The following is an 18,523-nucleotide window of genomic DNA, read 5'->3' on the forward strand; positions in this document are numbered from 1 at the left end:
ACTGGGAACGCGGATTGTGTAGAAGACACAGAGAGGCTGCAAAGAGATTTAGATAGGTTAAGCGAATTGGCTAAGGTCTGGCAGATGGAATACAATGTCGGAAAATGTGAGGTCATCCATCTTGGGGAAAAAAACAGCAAAAAGGAATATTATTTGAATGGGGAGAAATTACAACATGCTGAGGTGCAGAGGGACCTGGGGATGATTCCGGAGAAGAGGGGGCCACCTCATTATGATAGATTGCGTACACTTTACTCGTTGGAGTTCAGAAGGATGAAGGGTGATCTAAAAGAAACATTTAAAATAATGAAAGGGATAGACAAGATAGAGGCAGAGAGTTTGTTTCCACTGATCGGGGAGACTAGAACTAGGGGGCACAGCCTCAAAATACGGGGGAGCTTATTTTAAACCGAGTTGAGAAGGAATTTCTTCTCCCAGAGAGTTGTGAATCTGTGGAATTCTCTGCCCAAGGAAGCAGTTGAGGCTAGCTCATTGAATGTATTCAAATCACAGATCGATACATTTTTAACCAATAAAGGTATTAAGGGTTACGGGGAGCGGGCGGGTCAGTGGAGCTGAGTCCACGGCCAGATCAGCCATGATCTTGTTGAATGGCGGATCAGGCTCGAGGGGCTAGATGGCCCACTCCTGTTCCTAATTATTATGTTCTTATAATGAGGGATTACGCAGTGCAATTGTATGTAGATCAGTTCCATACTTTGCACTACAAACCAATCAGCGGCAGTGAGCCTTTCACTGATTGAAATACGAGAAGTCACAAATCCCCGGAGGAGATGGAATTGTTCATTTAATGCTGGAAACACTCCGCAGGGCCACCAGCTCTCGGCAGAACAAATGGTTTGCAGCATTGCTTCAGTTTTAGTGTGAGTTTCGTCCCTGAATGTTTAAACTGCTCTAAAATACTTGCAGGCCAACCGCACCACCAAAAATAAAATAAATGGCCCGTAATGGGTTCGAACTCGCCAATTTGGCGTTAATAACACCAAACGCTAACCAAGTGAGGCAACCGGTCTTCATGCTATGTACTTTCTTATGGCACTTTTACATTAAAATGATAGCATTCCTATAGCGACTTTCACCTCAGCACTTCCCAAAGCAGTTCACAGCAAATTAATTACTTTTAAAATGTGATCACTTTGCAGTGTAGGAAATGCAAAAATGTACAGCATTTCAGCCAATAGTGCCCGAGGAGGCCGATCAAGAGCTTTCCAACCTAATTCCCACTTCCCAGCTCTAAGTCCGTCCTATGGGTTACAGCAATTTAAGTGGCATTCAAGTATTTTTAAAATGTGTGAGGGTTTCTGCCGCTACCAGCCATTCAGGCTTTGAGTTCCCGACCACCATGACCCCCTGGGTAAAGACATTTATCCTCACAGCTCGTCTAACCCTCCCCCTAATTCATCATCATAGGTAGTCCCTCGGAATCGATGAAGACTTGCTTCCACTCTTAGCATGTGTTCTTAGATGGCTGTACAGTTCAATACGGGAACCACAGTCTCTGTCACAGGTCAGGCAGACCGTCGTTGAGGGAACGTATGGGCAGGGAGCCTGGTTTGCTGCACCCTCCTTCCGCTGCCTGCACCTGGTTTCTGCATGCTCTCGGCGACGATACTCGAGGAGCTCAGCACACTCCCACATGCACTTCCTCCACTTAGGGCGATCTATGGCCAAGGACTCCCAGGTCACAGTGGGTATGTCACACTTTATCAGGGAGGCTTTGAGGGTCTCTTTGTAACGTTTCCTCTGTCCGCCTTTGGCTCATTTGCCGTGGACGAGTTCCGAGAAGAGCGCTTGCTCTGGCAGTCTCGTGTGTGGCATATGGCCTGCCCAGCGGCGCTGATCAAGTGTGGTAAGTGGTGCAATGCTGGGGATCGTGTCTTGGACGAGGACGCGAATGTTTGCCCGTCTGTCCTGGCAGGGGATTTGCAGAATCTTGAGGAGACATCGCTGGTGGCATATCTACAGCGACTTGAGGTGTTTACTGTGCATGGTCCACGTCCCTGAGCCATACAGGAGGGCTGCTATTACTACAGCCTTGTAGACCATGAGCTTAGTGAAAGTTTGGAGGGACTCATCTTTAAACACTCTTTTCCTCAGGCGGCCGAAGGCTGCACTGGCGTACTGCAGGCGGTGTTGGATCTCGTCATCAATGCCTGCTCTTGTTGATAGGAGGCGCCCGAGATAGGGGAACTGGTCCATCCCGAAATTAGTTTAAAACCATTCCCCCTGGTTGTTGACCACTCTGCAAAAGGAAACAGGACCTTCCTACCAACTCTGTCTAGGGCCCTCATGAAGTTATGCACCTCAATATAGTCGCCCCTCAGCTTCCTCTGCTCCAAAGAAAACAGACTCAGTATTTCGAATCTTTCCTCATCACCAAAATTCTCCAGTCAGACAAGTTTTTGTGTAAATCTCCTCAGTACCCTTTCCAGCACAATCACATCTTTTTTTTTAAATGTGGTGACCAGAACTGCACACAGTACTCCAGCAGCGGCCTAGCCAATGTTTTATACAGTCAAGTACAATGTCCTTGCTGTAACCAGAAGAGTTACGGACCGAGAGTTAGTAAGTGGAATTAGGTTGGATCACCATTTGTTGGCTGGCATTGATACGATGGTAAGTACTGCAGGGATTCCAATACAACCAAGTTGATCTCTTGGACTAATTTTGATCGCGAACAGAATTCTTTCCCACAATTAGCCTTTGGGGTTTTTCTGCTTTTTTGCTTCTCCCATGCGTTCGCATGGCTCGGGCTGGGGTGGTGTGTATACTTTTTGGGTGCAAGGGGTGTAGAAGTTGTGTGGGGTGGACATATTGGGCTGGGCGTTCTTTATCTTTCCGTCATTGTCATACTTCACAGGTTCATGTATAGCCTTTAGGGCTGTTGATTCGAGGGCCTTGTGGCTCTTTGTCGGCGGGCATGTATACTCTGGGCCGAAGTGGCATCCTTCAGCGGTGTGGATTTCTAGATTTCTATTTACTTTCACAGCGCCAGGCTATTCCTTCACAGAGCCAGACAGCTGCAACACATATTCAGACATCTCTTTCACAGTCCCAGACTCTACCTTCACAGATTCACAATCTTCCGACACAGTACCACAATCTACCTTCAGAGATCCAGTCTTTTCATGCACCGACCCAGACAGCGGCTAAACAGACCCAGGCAGCTCCCGTACATAGGAGTACTGATTCTATACTGAGCCAGGCATTACTGCACAGATCCATGCACTCCTGTGCAGACAGGCAAAGCGCATACACAGCATCAAAATGCTTGTGTACAGACTCAGACAGTTCCTTTCACAGACCCAGCATCACCTCCACAGGAGCAAACATGTCCTCATCAGCAGCAGACAACACCAACACATTTCTAGAGAGCTTCGACAGAGACACTGACATTTCCTTCGCGAAAGCAGGCAGCTCCTGTGCACAATCAGGCAGGTGCTACACTGAATCACGGATTAACAGCACAGGCACAAACTTGAATACACAAACCCATACAGCTCCGTTCAGAGACATTGGGACCTCTAAGACAGATTAATTCCCTCCTACATAGACATAGACAGCTCTACCCTGGCCAAAGCATCACCAACACAAATCCAAGAGCTCCTTCACAGAGATAAGCAGTTCTTACACGGGCGTAGTCTGTTCCGAGAAAGGCCCAGACTGCTCGTCCACCGAGCCACACAGCTCGCTTCGGAGATGCAGACATCTCATTTAAAGATCAAAAAAGCACCGGTACTGAATCAAAAAGCTCAATGCAGAAGCACACTGACCCAGGGAGATCAACCACAGACAGACACACTCCAACACAGACGCAGACTCTCCGGCACAAACAGAGACAACTCTTGCACAGAACCAGTCAGCTCCAAACCTGACACATGGAGCTGCAATACAAACCCCGACGCTCCTACACAAACCCGGACAACACTTAAACAGACACAGTCAGCTCAAAATCTGACACAGCCAGCTGCAACATAGACCCAGACAGCACCAAAAGAGAGTCAGAAACTATTACATAGAAACGGAAAGTTCTTACAGTGACCCAGACACTCCTACCGAAACTCAGAGAGCTTTTCATTGAGTCCAATGCATAATGCTGCAGATAACTGAATTAAATAGTTATACAAAGGACAGCATAGCGTATACTGCCTTTCTGGCTATTCTGACCATGCCAGCGTTTATGTTCCACTCGAATATTCTGGAGTCTTTCTTGATTTAAATCTATCAGCATAGCCGTCTATTCCTTTCGAGTGACTAGTGGGGTGCCGCAATGTTCTGTGCTGGGGCCCCGGCTGTTTACATTGTACATTAAAGATTTAGACGAGGGGATTAAATGCAGTATCTCCAAATTTGCGGATGACACTAAGTTGGGTGGCAGTGTGAGCTGCGAGGAGGATGCTATTGGACTGCAGAGTGACTTGGATAGGTTAGGTGAGTGGGCAAATGCATGGCAGATGAAGTATAATGTGGATAAATGTGAGGTTATCCACTTTGGTGGTAAAAACAGAGAGATAGACTATTATTTGAATGGTGACAGATTAGGAAAAGGGAAGGTGCAACGAGCCATGGGTGTCATGGTACATCAGTCATTGAAGGTTGGCATGCAGGTACAGAAGGCGGTTAAGAAAGCAAATGGCATGTTGGCCTTCATAGCGAGAGGATTTGAGTACAGGGGCAGGGAGGTGTTGCTACAGATGTACAGGGCCTTGGTGAGGCCACACCTGGAGTATTGTGTACAGTTTTGGTCTCCTAACTTGAGGAGGGACATTCTTGCTATTGAGGGAGTGCAGCGAAGATTCACCAGACTGATTCCCGGGATGGTGGGACTGACCTATCAAGAAAGACTGGATCAACTGGGCGTGTATTCACTGGAGTTCAGAAGAATGAGAGGGGACCTCATGGAAACGTTTAAAATTCTGACGGGTTTAGACAGGTTAGATGCAGGAAGAATGTTCCCAATGTTGGGGAAGTCCAGAACCAGGGGTCACAGTCTGAGTATAAGGGGTAAGCCATTTAGGACCGAGATGAGGAGAAACTTCTTCACCCAGAAAGTGGTGAAAATGTGGAATTCTCTACCACAGAAAGTAGTTGAGGCCAATTCACTAAATATATTCAAAAGGGAGTTAGATGTGTCCGTACTACTCGGGGGATCAAGGGTTATGGCGAGAAAGTAGGAAGGGGGTACTGAAGTTTCATGTTCAGCCATGAACTCGTTGAATGGCGGTGCAGGCTAGAAGGGCTGAATGGCCTGCTCCTGCACCTATTTTCTATGTTTCTATGTTTCTACCTCATATGGTTGTATAGCTTCTCCTTAAATGTATCTGTACTATTCGCTTGAACCATTCCTATGCTTTTGAGTTACACATTCTCATCACTCTTTCCAGAAATAAGTTGCTTCTGAATTCTCTATTTGATTTCTGGATTTCTTGATGACTATCTTGTATTGGTGGCCTCCAGTTATGCTCTTCCCCACATGTGAAAACATTCTCTTTGTAAACACTCTATCAAAATCTTTCATAATTTTAAATAAATCGATTAGGTCACCGCTATAGATCAATCTTCAAGAGAAAAGAGACACACCTTGTTCATTATTTCCACTTTTGAATAACCTTCCATTTCTGGTAGCATCCATGCAAATCTTCTCTGCACCCTCCCAAATGCCTCTATGTCATCTTTATAATAGGATGACCAGAACTGCATGCAGTGCTCTAAGTGTGGTCTCACCGATGTTCAATACAGGTTTAGCATAACCTTCCTATTTTGCAATTCTATACCACTAGAAATAACCTCCAATGCTTAGTTATCTTTATTTTGTCTTGGTAAACTGTCACAATTTTTATGATTTGTGTAGTTGTACTCAGAGATCCTATTGTTCCTCTACCCGACCTAGAGTCGTTTGTTCCAAGAAATAAGTGACCTCCATATTCTTCCTACCAAAATGTAATACCTCACATGTATGTGTGTGGAACTTAATTGAAAATTATATGCCCATTCTGCGTGTTTATTAATGTTGTCCTTAATTTGTTGCAGTCCTCCTCACTATAAATTTCCTCCAATTTGGTATCTTTGGAAAATTTGGAAATTCTGTTTTTAGTTCCAAATTCTAAATCGTTAATATAAATTGTGAACAATAGTGGTTCCGGCACTGATCCTTTTGGAACACCACGACCCATCTTCTGCCAATGTGAATTTCTGCCTTCTACCTCCAATCTCTGATTGCAGTCTTGAAGCTAGCTCGCTATGCATTCTGCTGCTTATACCCTGACGTTGCTCAGCAGGCTATTATTGGTATCATAGCGAGGGTCTTTTGAAAAGCTAGATACCTTACACTTATTGCATGATCAATGTCTACCCTCTCTATAACCTCTTCAAAAATTATGAGCTTGGGCCAGCAGTACTTTCCTTGTTAAAATCCATGCTGATCATTCATTTTTATACTTTTTGTTTCTAGATGTTCTTCTATTTTTTCCATTAGTAAGGGTTCCATTATTTTCCTATATAAGTGACAATCATACCCCTTGACCAACGGGCTGATTCGCTGAGACAAGCATGGAGTACATCATTTAATTCCCGCCGAAAGCGATTCAGCCATTCCCGCTTTCTATTGTGTCATATAGCGACATCAAGTTGTTGTACTGTCAGTCTCGGATCAGTCTTTATCTGTTTGAAAAGGTTGCGCTCTCAATGCTGCTTCATTCAGTATGTGTTTAAAAAAATGCGACGTGCTAGCTGCCGTGGCTGGGTGGTTAAATCGTTGGATTAGGAATGTAATCGAATTGCTTCTGCGTAAATTCGAGCCCTGTTCACAATGAATCAGTAGCTGTAGGCATTGGCACGTAATCCGCTCTGTTTGGAGGTCATTTGAGATGTAATTGTTCTGAATTATTTTGCAGCAACTTTTAGGACACCTGTTCCGTCACGCTCAGCCAATCATCCACTCGTGCGAGTCCAGAGGATTGGGACATTTTTATAATCCAGCAAAGAACGACTAAAAATATGATTAAAAGAGGGTAGATTATGAATGTTAACTTGAACGAAATATAAAAACAGATGGTAAGAGTTTCTACAGGTATGTAAAAAGGAAAAGAGTGGCTAAAGTAAATGTTCGTCTCCTGGAGGATGAGACTGGGGAATTAATAATCGAGAACAGGGAAATGGCAGAGACTTAGAACACATATTTTGTTTCAGTTCTCACGGTAGAAGTCAGTAAAAACATCCAAATAGTGGATAATCCAAGGGCTATATGGTGGGAGGAACTTAATACTATCATTATCACGAATGAAGCATTATGAGGTAAAATGATGGGACTAAATGCAGACAAGTCCCCTGGACCTGATGGCTTATATCCTATGGATGCATTGGTTGTATCCACAGGATATATGCTATCAGGTCCAGGGGTCCTATGGAGGACTTGCTTCCACTCCCAAAGTGAATTCGTTGATGGCTGAGCAGTCCGATACGAGAGCCACAGACCCTTTCACAGGTGGGACAGACATTCGTCAGGGGAAGGGGTCGGTAGAGCTGGTTTGCCACACGCTCCTTCTGCTGCGTGCGCCTGGGCTCTTCATGTTCCTTGCATCGAGCCTCAAAGAGCTCAATGCCCTCCCGGATGGATTTTCTCCACCTCGGGCGATCTGCGGCCAGGGTCTCCCAGGTGTCAGTGGTGATGTCGCACTTTAGCAGCGAGGCTTTGAGGGTGTCCTTATAACGTTTACGCTGTCCTCCTTTGGCTCGTTTACCATGAAGAAGCTTCGCATAAAGCATTGCTTAGGGAGATTCACATCTGGCGTGCGTGCTATGTGGCCTGCCCAGCGAAGCTGATCGAGTGTGGTCACTGCTTCAATACTGGGAATGTTACCCTGGTCGAGGACACTGATGTGGATGCGCCTGTCCTGCCAGGAGATTTGTAGGATCTTGCGGAGACATCGTTAGTGATGTACCTCCAGCGACCTGAGGTGCCTTCTGCACATCCTCCATGCCTCAGACCCAGGCAGGAGGGCGGGTACTATTACAGCCCTGTAGACCATGAATTAGGTGGTAGATTTGAGGGCCTGGTCATCAAACAGTCTTTTCTGCAGGCGGCAGAAGGCTGCACTGGAGCACTTGAGGCGATGCTGAATCTCCACATCAATGTCTGCCTTTGTTGATAAGAGGCACCCCCTCATTTCCAATGGAATTCTTCCAGTCACACAGCCTTCGTTCAATCAAAAAATATCTAGATTATGAATCAATTATTTATTTATTTGAAACAAATCAAATTATTTTTTTTTTAATTAAAAATCAAATGTATTTATTTTCTTAAAATGTTTAATATATATATATTTGTAAATTGCCTTTCAGTCTGGGCTGGTTTTACGTCCCTCCCTCCTTCCTGCCTGTCTATCACCTGTGGCTTCAATAGCAGTCTCTGCCCAGCATGGTCCTGAGCTCCACAGCACAATTGCCTTCAGGGATGATAGAAATCTCACTTTATTCTTTTAAAAGGGAACTGCGGTCAGTCAAGGATGATTCTGCATCTGGGTAAAAGGGATGTCCTTGCAGTCCCCGATCATTCTGTATCTGTTTAAAAGGGCTGGTTGTCAGTTCCGGTTCATAAGCTTTCCCTTTAAAACGGATTTTCTCATAAACCCGGGTTATCCTGTATAGTTTGAGAAGGAGTATGATTTCAGCTGCAATGACCGAATTGTTAAACTGTTGACTTCCAATTTACATTGGGGTTGCCTGCGCCGGGTGCGCACCCAGATCGCAGTGCATCTGTTCATTTACTCGAAATATGCTCATCTTTTCCTCAATCCACTCCTTGATTTTGCTCGCAATATGCACAACAACACATTGTGTGATGGTCGCAGCGGCCGCGTGATCTAATGGATACGGCGTCTGACTTCGATTATAACCGCGAACTTATCAAAACATTGCAGATTCGTATCTTGCCGCGGTCAATTAACTCGCTGCGTGAAATTTTATATTTGTTGCGATTCTGCAGAAAACCAACCATCTCTTCGAGTCACTCACCTGAAGTAAAGGATGGCTGTTTGCTTTAAGAATCTCATGGCACGTGTTCCTCATTGTCGATCTGCATGAACAGGCAGAGCAAGCTGGGAAGTGGACTTTCTTGCACGTTATTTCTGTTGGGATACAAAAAGCAGTAGATTGAAAGGCTGACGCGTGGCTGAATAAGAGAGGAGGTGGCCGAGAAGTTAAGGCGATGGGCTACTAATCAATGTTGTTTTGCATGCAGAGTTTGAATCCCATCCTCGTCGTATATGTGTTCAGCTTTGACTCACCTGGTCACTTTGGCAATCACATTAACCTCATCGCCGAATTTCCCTTTCACTGACAAGGATGCTGCACTTTGATCATGTCATGTCTCAAATTAATAATATATTCGTCAAATGGACAACATTTGCAGGACTGCGGAGAGCGGGACTTATTCGATAGGTCTCTGAGGGACAGCACAAGCACGATGGACCTAATATCTTTTCTCACGACCGTCAGAACCTGAGAGCTGCACTCTTCACTGTCGGCGGCTCGTTGGTCTCGGGGTATGATTCTCGCTTAGGAATGATCACATTTGAAATGCGAGAGGCCTCGGGCTAAATCCTGAACGAGCCCCGCCGATTTTTATTCAAAGTTCCGCTCCTCACAGCCGCTTGACATGTGGGAAAATGGACATATTTCACATTAAAACGTGTGATTTTGCGCTGATTGTTCCCACAGCGTCCAATCCCAGAGCAAAGTGAAACTCACACAACTGAGTAAAGTTAAAGTATCTCAGAGGTACTCGGCTCTGTGACTGGTTGGATAACTGAAGCCTTTGTTTGGTTCTGTCCAATACTTGACCAGTATATCTTCCTGTCTGTCCGCATCAGCTCTACTCAATGGGGATAAGCATACATTCAGCGTCAATCTCCACCTCTGCCCTGAATATGAATGCGTCTTGTTTCTCTAGACCTGAAAAAATGTAAGAAGCTAGCTTTAGAATTAGTCTCTTGGCTGCCGAATTCAGAGCGGACAGGAAATCAATCCGGGGTGGCCAAGCTGCCTGGTCTGATTAAAAGGCGGTGATACCCTATATTTTAGGCATGTTCTCGTCTTCTGGCCTCAACATTATGTTCAACGTATCGGGTGATAAGCACCGCTCCCATTGTCTGGTAATGGTTCTGCTATTCCCAATTGCACGTCCTCTGGACCATCCTTTGTTACGTTATTGCCCGATTACCACCCACTTTGCCTTTCTCCATTGTGCCATGTATTATTTAATCACTCCTGCGTTCCACTCTATCACAGATGTTCCCATTTGACCTTTCTCGCTGCGTATTATTTCCAGGCGCTATTTTTGTTGAAACATTTGTAATCTTTAAATTTTTCCTAAAATATCAGAATGATTATCCGACAGAACGTGAAACCGGATTCTTCATCCACAGAATCTGCACGACCTGCTTTGTTTACATATTTATCTGCTTTTATTCATCCTGTTTCCGTTTCTCTTTTAAGGGGATGTGCTGTCTGTCTGGGATCATTCTCTGTCTATTTAAAATGGTGTGCTATCAGCTCTGTATCTGAAAGACAGCACATGCATGATGGGCCATAATAGCATTTCTCACCACCGTCAGAATCTGAGAGCTGCGCTTTTCACTGTCGGCGGCTCGTTGGTCCACGGTTATGATTATCGCTTCGAAATGATCACATTTGAAATGCGAGAGGTCACGGGCCAAATCCCGGACGAGCCCCGCCATGTTTTACTCAAATATCCGCTTCTAACAGCCGCTCGACATAAGAGAAATCAGATATATTTCACGTTAAAACGTGTGATTTTACGCCGATGTTCCATAAGCATCCAAATCCCAGAGCAAAGTGAAACCCGCCAAAGTGAGTAAAGTTAAAATATCTCAGAGGTACTCGGCCATGTGACTCGTTGGATAACCTAACCCCTTGTTTGGTTCCGGCCAATACTTGATCTGTGTATCTTCCTATCTGTACGCATAAGTTCACCTCAATTGGGATAAGCATACATTCAGCGTCAATCTCCACCTCCGCCCTGAATATGAGTGCGCCCTGTTTCTCTAGAGCTGAAAAGATGAGAGAAGCTGCCTTTTGAATTAGTCCCTTGGCTGCCGAATTCAAAGCGGACAGGATATCAATCCGGGCTGGCAAAGCTGCCTGGTCTGATTAAAAGGCGGTGACACCCTATATTGGAGGCATGTTGTCGTCTTCTGGCCTCAACATTATGTTCAACGTATCGGATCATAAGCATCGCTCCCATTTTCTGGTAATGGTTCTGCTATTCCCACTAACACCTCCTCTGGACCATCCTTTTTTACTTTATTGCCCGATTCCCACCCACTTTGCCTTTCTCCATTGTTCCATTTATTATTTAATCACTCCTGCGTTCCACTGTATCACAGATGTTCCCATTTGACCTTTCTCGCTGTGTATTTATTCCACGCGCTATTTTTGTTGAAAATATCTGTAATCTTTAACTTTTTCCTAAAATATCCGAATGATTATCCGACAGAACGTGAAACCGGATTCTTCCTCCACAAATTCTGCACGACCTGCTGAGTTTTACATATTTATCTGTTTTTATTCATTCTGTTTCCGTGTCCCTTTTAAGGGGATGTGCTGTCTGTCCGAGATCATTCTCTGTCTCTTTAAAATGGTGTGCTATCAGACCCTCATCATTCTGTGTCTGTTTAAAAGGGATGTGCTGTCTGTCCCGGATTTCCAATTTCAAATTTCAAAACCTGCCTTTGGAGGTTGAGGAATTTTACTTTGTTTGTGTGTTTGTGTAAGCTAGAGTGTGTGCAAACGTGCTGTGCGATCTTACTGTCATGTGAGAAAAATGCATTATATGTAACTTGAGACCGAACTGATTTGATTGAACACTCCTTCATGGACTCTCTGACGGTAGAAGAATCTGCTGTGGGATTTTGCTATTCCACATCTGAAAGAAGGGAAAATACACAAGTTAGAACTACAGCGATTTAGGCCGGGCTTGCGTGTGGGCTGTGTGACATGATGACATCCTCCACCCTTATTTTCAAATTCAAATCAAATCAAACCAAGACAAGACATGACTGACTGACTGACTTTGTTTATACATGTATATATATATGTGTATATTTATATATAATCCCAAATTTTTAACTTCCAAAATAATTATGCTTTTTCTGTTCTGCCTGCGCTGGGCTCTATTACATTTGACCTCTTTCACAGCACAAGCAGCTGCTGTCAGATCCAGCAGAAAGACACACGCGACTTTAAAAGATCGCCCTTGTAGCCCACATCTTCCCTCATGGCTTGTCTTCCACCAAGGGCTTACTGTGTTTGGGTATTTATTGACTGCACCCCTCATTTCCAATGGAATTCTTTTGTTACACAGCCTTCGTTAAATCAAAAAATACATAGATTATGAATCAATTATTTATTAATTTAAAAAAACTCAAATTCAATTTTTTTTAAATACAATTTAATGCATTTATTTTCTTAAAATGTTAAATATTTATATATTTCAGACTGGGCTGGTTTTACGTCCCTCCCTCCTTCCTTCCTGCCTGTCTATCACCTGTGGCTTCAATAACAGTCTCTGCGCCGCGTGGTCCTGAGCCCCACTGCACAATTGCCTTCCGGGATGATCGAAATCTCACTTTATTCTTTTAAAAGGGAACTGCTGTAAGTCAAGGGTCATTCTGTATCTGGGTTAAAGGGATGTCCTTGCAGTCCCGGATCATTTTGTGTCTGTTTAAATGGGCTGGTTGTCAGTTCCGGTTCATAACCTTTCCCTTTCAAACGGATTTTCTCAAAAACCCGGGTCATCCTGTATTGTTTGAGAAGGAGTATGATTTCAGCTGCAATGACCGAATTGTTCAACTACAGTGTTCCAATTTACATTGGGCTTCCCTGCGCCGGTGCGCACCCAGATCGCAGTGCATCTGTTCATTGATTCGAAATATGCTCATCTTTTCATAAATCCACTCATTGATATTGCATTTGCCACGGATTTTCTCGCAATTTACACAACAACACAATGGTTGGCGCTGGCAGCGGCCCCGTGGCATAATGGATGAGGCGTCTGACTTCGATTATAACAGCAAAGTTATCAGAAGATTGCGCGTTTCAGTCCTGCCGCGCTCAACTTAGCTCGCTACGTGAAATGTTATATTCTTTGTTGTTAATCTGCCGAGAAACCAACCATCTCTTCCAGTCACTCATCTGAAGTAAAGGAAGGCTGTTTATTGAAAGAATCTAATGGCACGTTTTCATCATTGTCGATCTGCATGCACGGGCAGAGGAAGCTGTGAAGTGGACTTTCTTGCACGTTATTTCTGTTTGGATACAACAAGTAGAAGATTGAAGGGCTGACGCGGCATTACCGAAGAGACGAACTGGCCGAGAGTCTAAGGCGTTGAACTGCTAATCCATTGTGCTTTGCACTTATGGGATTCGAATCCCATCCTCGTCGCCGTTGCCTTACAGCTTGACAACGTTTTGACATTCACATTTAACCTTATCGCCAAATTACTCTTTGACTTACAAGGATGCTTCACTTTCCTCATGTCATGTCTCAAGTTAATAATACAATCGTCAAAAGGAGAACAGTTGCAGGACAATGGCGAGCGGCACTAATTAGATAGGTATCTGAGAGACAAGACATGACATGACTGCCTGATTTTGTTTATCCATGTATATATATATATGTGTATATTTATACATAACCCAACATTTTTAACTTCCAAAATTAATATGGTTTTTCTGTTTTGCCTGCGCTGTGCTCTATTACATTTGACCTCTTTCACAGCACAAGAAACTGCAGTCAGATCCAGCAGAAAGACACACGCGACTTTAAAAGATCGCCCTTGTAGCCCACATCTTCCCTCATGGCTTGTCTTCCACCATGGGCTTACTGTGTTTGGGTATTTATTGACTGCACCGCTCATTTCCAATGGAATTCTTATAGTTACACAGCCTTCGTTCAATAAAAAAATACATAGATTATGAATCAATTATTTATTTCATTAAAACAACTCAAATTCAATTTTTTTTTAATACAATTTAAATGCATTTATTTTCTTAAAATGTTAAATATTTATATATTTCAGACTGGGCTGGTTTTACGTCCCTCCCTCCTTCCTTCCTGCCTGTCTATCACCTGTGGCTTCAATAACAGTCTCTGCGCCGCGTGGTCCTGAGCCCCACTGCACAATTGCCTTCAGGGCTGATCGAAATCTCACTTTATTCTTTTAAAAGGGAACTGCTGTCAGTCAAGGATCATTCTGCATCTGGGTAATAGGGATGTCCTTGCAATCCCGGATCATTCTGTGTCTGTTTAAATGGGCTGGTTGTCAGTTCCGTTTCATAATCTTTCCCTTTAAAACGTATTTTCTCATAAACGCGGGTCATCCTGTATTGTTTGAGAAGGAGTATGATTTCAGCTGCAATGACCGAATTGTTAAACTATAGTGTTCCAATTTACATTGGGTTGCCTGCGCCGGTGCGCACCCAGATCGCAGTGCATCTGTTCATTCACTCGAAATATGCTCATCTTTTCCGAAATTCACTCCTTGATACTGCAGTTGCCCCGAATTTGCTCGCAATATATGCAACAACACAATGACTGGTGCTGGCAGCGGCAGCGTGGCCTAATGGATAAGGCGTCTGACTTCGATTACAACCGCAAAGTTATGAGAATATTGCAGGTTTAAGTCCTGCCGTGGTCATTTTATATTCTTTGTTGTGATTCTGCCGAGAAACCAACCATCTCTTCCAGTCACACACCTGAAGTGAAGGAAGGCTATTTGCGAAAAGAATCTCATGGCAAGTTTTCATCATTGTCGATCTGCATGCACGGGCAGAGCAAGCTGTGAAGTGGACTTTCTTGCACATTATTTCTTTTTGGATACAAAAAGCAGGAGATTGAATGGCTGACGATGTTTTGTAGCTGAGACGAGGTGGCCGAGAGGTTAATGCGATGGACTGCTAATCCATTGTGCTCTGCACGCATGGGTTCGAATCCCATCTCGTCGTCGTTGGCTTGCAGCTTAACCACTTTTTGACATTCACATTTCAACTCATCGCCAAATTCCCCTTTTACTGACAGGGATGCTGCACTTTCCTCATGTCATGCCTCAAACTAATAATATATTCGTGAAAAGGAGAACAGTTGCAGTACAATGGCGAGGGGCACTAATTAGATAGGTATCTGAGAGACAGCACATTCACGATGGGCCATAATATCATTTCTCACCACCGTCAGAATCTGAGAGCTGCGCTTTTCACTGTCGGCGGCTCGTTGGTCCACGGTTATGATTCTCCCTTCGGAATGATGACATTTGAAATGCGAGAGGTCACGGGCCAAATCCCGGACGAGCCCCGCCATGTTTTACTCAAAGTTCCGCTTCTAACAGCCGCTCGACATGTGAGAAATCAGACGTTTTTCACGTTAAAACGTGTGATTTTACGCCGATGTTTCCTTAGCATCCAAATCCCAGAGCAAAGTGAAACCCGCCAAACTGAGTAAAGTTAAAATATCTCAGAGGTACTCGGCTCTGTGAATCGTTGGATAACCTAAAGCCTTTTTTGGTTCCGGCCGATACTTGATCAGTATATCTTCCTGTCTGTACGCATAAGTTCACCTCAATTGGGATAAGCATACATTCAGCGTCAATCTCCACCTCTGCCCTGAATATGAGTGCGTCCTGTTTCTCTAGAGCTGAAAAGCTGAGAGAAGCTGCCTTTTGAATTCGTCCCTTGGCTGCCGAATTAAAAGCGGACAGGAAATCAATCCGGGCTGGCAAAGCTGCCTGGTCTGATTAAAAGGCGGTGATACACTATATTGTAGGCATGTTCTCGTCTTCTGGCCTCAACATTAGGTTCAACGTATCGGATGATAAGCACCGCTCCCATTGTCTGGTAATAGTTCTGCTATTCCCACTAACACCTCCTGTGGACCATCCTTTGTTACGTTATTGCCCGATTACCACCCACTTTGCCTTTCTCCATTGTGCCATGTATTATTTAATCACTCCTGCGTTCCGCTGTATCACAGACATTCCCATTTGATCTTTCTCGCTGCGTATTTTTTCCAGCCGCTATCTTTGTTGAAAACATCTGTAATCTTTAACTTTTTCCTGAAATATCGGAATGATTATCCGACAGAACGTGAAACCGGATTCTTCCTCCACAAAACCTGCACGACCTGCCGAGTTTTACATATATATCTGTTTTTATTCATTCTATTTCCGTGTCTCTTTTCAGGGGATTTGCTGTCTGTCCGAGATCATTCTCTATCTCTTTAAAATGGTGTGCTATCAGATCCTCATCATTCTGTGTCTGTTTAAAAGGGATGTGCTGTCTGTCCCGGATTTCCAATTTCAAGTTTCAAAACCTGCCTTTGGAGGTTAAGGAATTTTAGTTTGTTTGTGTTTTTGTGTAAGCTAGAGTGTGTGCAAACGTGCTGTGCGATCTTACTGTCATGTGAGAAAAATGCATTACATGCAACTTGAAACCGTACTGATTTGATTGAACACTCCTTCGTGGACTATCTGACGGTAGAAGAATCTGCTGTGGGATTTTGCTATTCCACATCTGAAAGAATGGAAAATACACAAGTTAGAAATATAGCGATTTTAGGCAGGGCTTGCGTGTGGGCTGTGTGACATGACGACATCCTCCATCCTTATTTGCAAATTCAAATCAAATCAAACCAATACAAGACATGACTGACTGACTGACTTTGTTTATACATTTATATATATATGTGTATATTTATATATAATCCCAAATTTTTAACTTCCAAAATAAATATGCATTTTCTGTTCTGCCTGCGCTGGGCTCTCTGACATTTGACCTCTTTCACAGCAGAAGCAGCTGCCGTCAGATCCAGCGGAAAGACACACTCGACTTTAAAAGATCGCCCTTGTAGCCCACATCTTCCCTCATGGCTTGTCTTCCACCATGGGCTTATTGTGTTTGGATAGTTATTGACTGCACCTCTCATTTCCAATGGAATTCTTATAGTTACACAGCCTTCGTTCAATAAAAAAATACATAGATTATGTTTCAATTATTTGTTTCATTAAAACAACTCAAATTCAATTTTTATTTAATACAATTTAAATGCATTTATTTTCTTAAAATGTTAAATATTTATATATTTCAGACTGGGCTGGTTTTACGTCCCTCCCTCCTTCCTTCCTGCCTGTCTATCACCTGTGGCTTCAATAACAGTCTCTGCGCCGCGTGGTACTGAGCCCCACTGCACAATTGCCTTCAGGGATGATCGAAATCTCACTTTATTCTTTTAAAACGGAACTGCTGTCAGTCAAGGGTCATTCTGCATCTGGGTAAAAGCGATGTCCTTGCAATCCCGGATCATTCTGTTTCAGTTTAAATGGGCTGGTTGTCAGTTCCGGTTCATAATCTTTCCCTTTAAAACGGATTTTCTCATAAACCCGGGTCATCCTGTATTGTTTGAGAAGGAGTATGATTTCAGCTGCAATGACCGAATTGTTAAACTATAGTGTTCCAATTTACATTGGGGTTGCCTGCGCCGGTGCGCACCCAGATCGCAGTGCATCTGTTCATTCACTCGAAATATGCTCATCTTTTCCTAAATTCAATCCTTGATACTGCAGTTGCCCCGAATTTGCTCGCAATATACACAACAACAAAATGAATTGTGCTGGCAGCGGCCGCGTGGCCTAATGGATAAGGCGTCTGACTTCGATTACAACCGCAAAGTTATCAGGAGATTGCAGGTTCGAGTCCTGCCGCGGTCAACATAGCTCGCTCCGTGAAATTTTATATTCTTTGTTGTGATTCTGCCGAGAAACCAACCATCTCTTCCAGTCACTCACCTGAAGTGAAGGAAGGCTGTTTGCTCAAAGAATCTCATGGCAAGTTTTCATCATTGTCGATCTGCATGCACGAGCAGAGCAAGCTGTGAGGTGGACTTTCTTGCACATTATTTCTGTTTGGATACAAAAAGCAGGAGATTGAATGGCTGACGATGTTTTATAGCAGAGACGAGGTGGCCGAGAGGTTAAGGCGATGGACTGCTAATCCATTGAGCTCTGCACGCAAGGGTTCGAATCCCATCTCGTCGTCGTTGGCTTGCAGCTCAGCCACTTTTTGACATTCACATTTAACCTCATCGCCAAATTCCTCTTTTACTTGCAGGGATGCTGTACTTTCCTCATGTCATGTCTCAAATTAATAATATATTCGTCAAAAGGAGAACAGTTGCAGTACAATGGCGAGGGGCACTAATTAGATAGGTATCTGAGAGACAGCACATGCACGATAGGCCATAATATCATTTCTCACCAACATCAGAATCTGAGAGCTGCGCTTTTCACTGTCGGCGGCTCGTTGGTCCACGGTTATGATTCTCGCTTCGGAATAATCACATTTGAAATGCGAGAGGTCACGGGCCAAATCCCGGACGAGCCCCGCCATGTTTTACTCAAATTTCCGCTTCTAACAGCCGCTCGACATGTGAGAA

At 44.0% G+C, this 18,523-nt stretch overlaps 3 non-coding genes across 3 annotated transcripts; all 3 read left to right on the forward strand.

The window, feature by feature from the left end:
• The first annotated feature begins 14,963 nt into the window (after positions 1 to 14,963).
• On the forward strand, positions 14,964 to 15,047 carry trnas-gcu (transfer RNA serine (anticodon GCU)). Its single transcript has one exon. It is a non-coding gene; the product is annotated as a tRNA-Ser (tRNA).
• Positions 15,048 to 17,709: 2,662 nt separating this feature from the next.
• Positions 17,710 to 17,798, forward strand: trnar-ucg (transfer RNA arginine (anticodon UCG)). Its single transcript is given in 2 exon segments — positions 17,710 to 17,746; positions 17,763 to 17,798. It is a non-coding gene; the product is annotated as a tRNA-Arg (tRNA).
• Positions 17,799 to 18,043: 245 nt separating this feature from the next.
• Positions 18,044 to 18,127, forward strand: trnas-gcu (transfer RNA serine (anticodon GCU)). Its single transcript has one exon. It is a non-coding gene; the product is annotated as a tRNA-Ser (tRNA).
• Positions 18,128 to 18,523: the final 396 nt, after the last annotated feature.

Source organism: Pristiophorus japonicus, unplaced genomic scaffold (genome assembly GCF_044704955.1).
Source record: "Pristiophorus japonicus isolate sPriJap1 unplaced genomic scaffold, sPriJap1.hap1 HAP1_SCAFFOLD_43, whole genome shotgun sequence".
In the NCBI taxonomy this organism is placed as follows: domain Eukaryota; kingdom Metazoa; phylum Chordata; class Chondrichthyes; family Pristiophoridae; genus Pristiophorus; species Pristiophorus japonicus.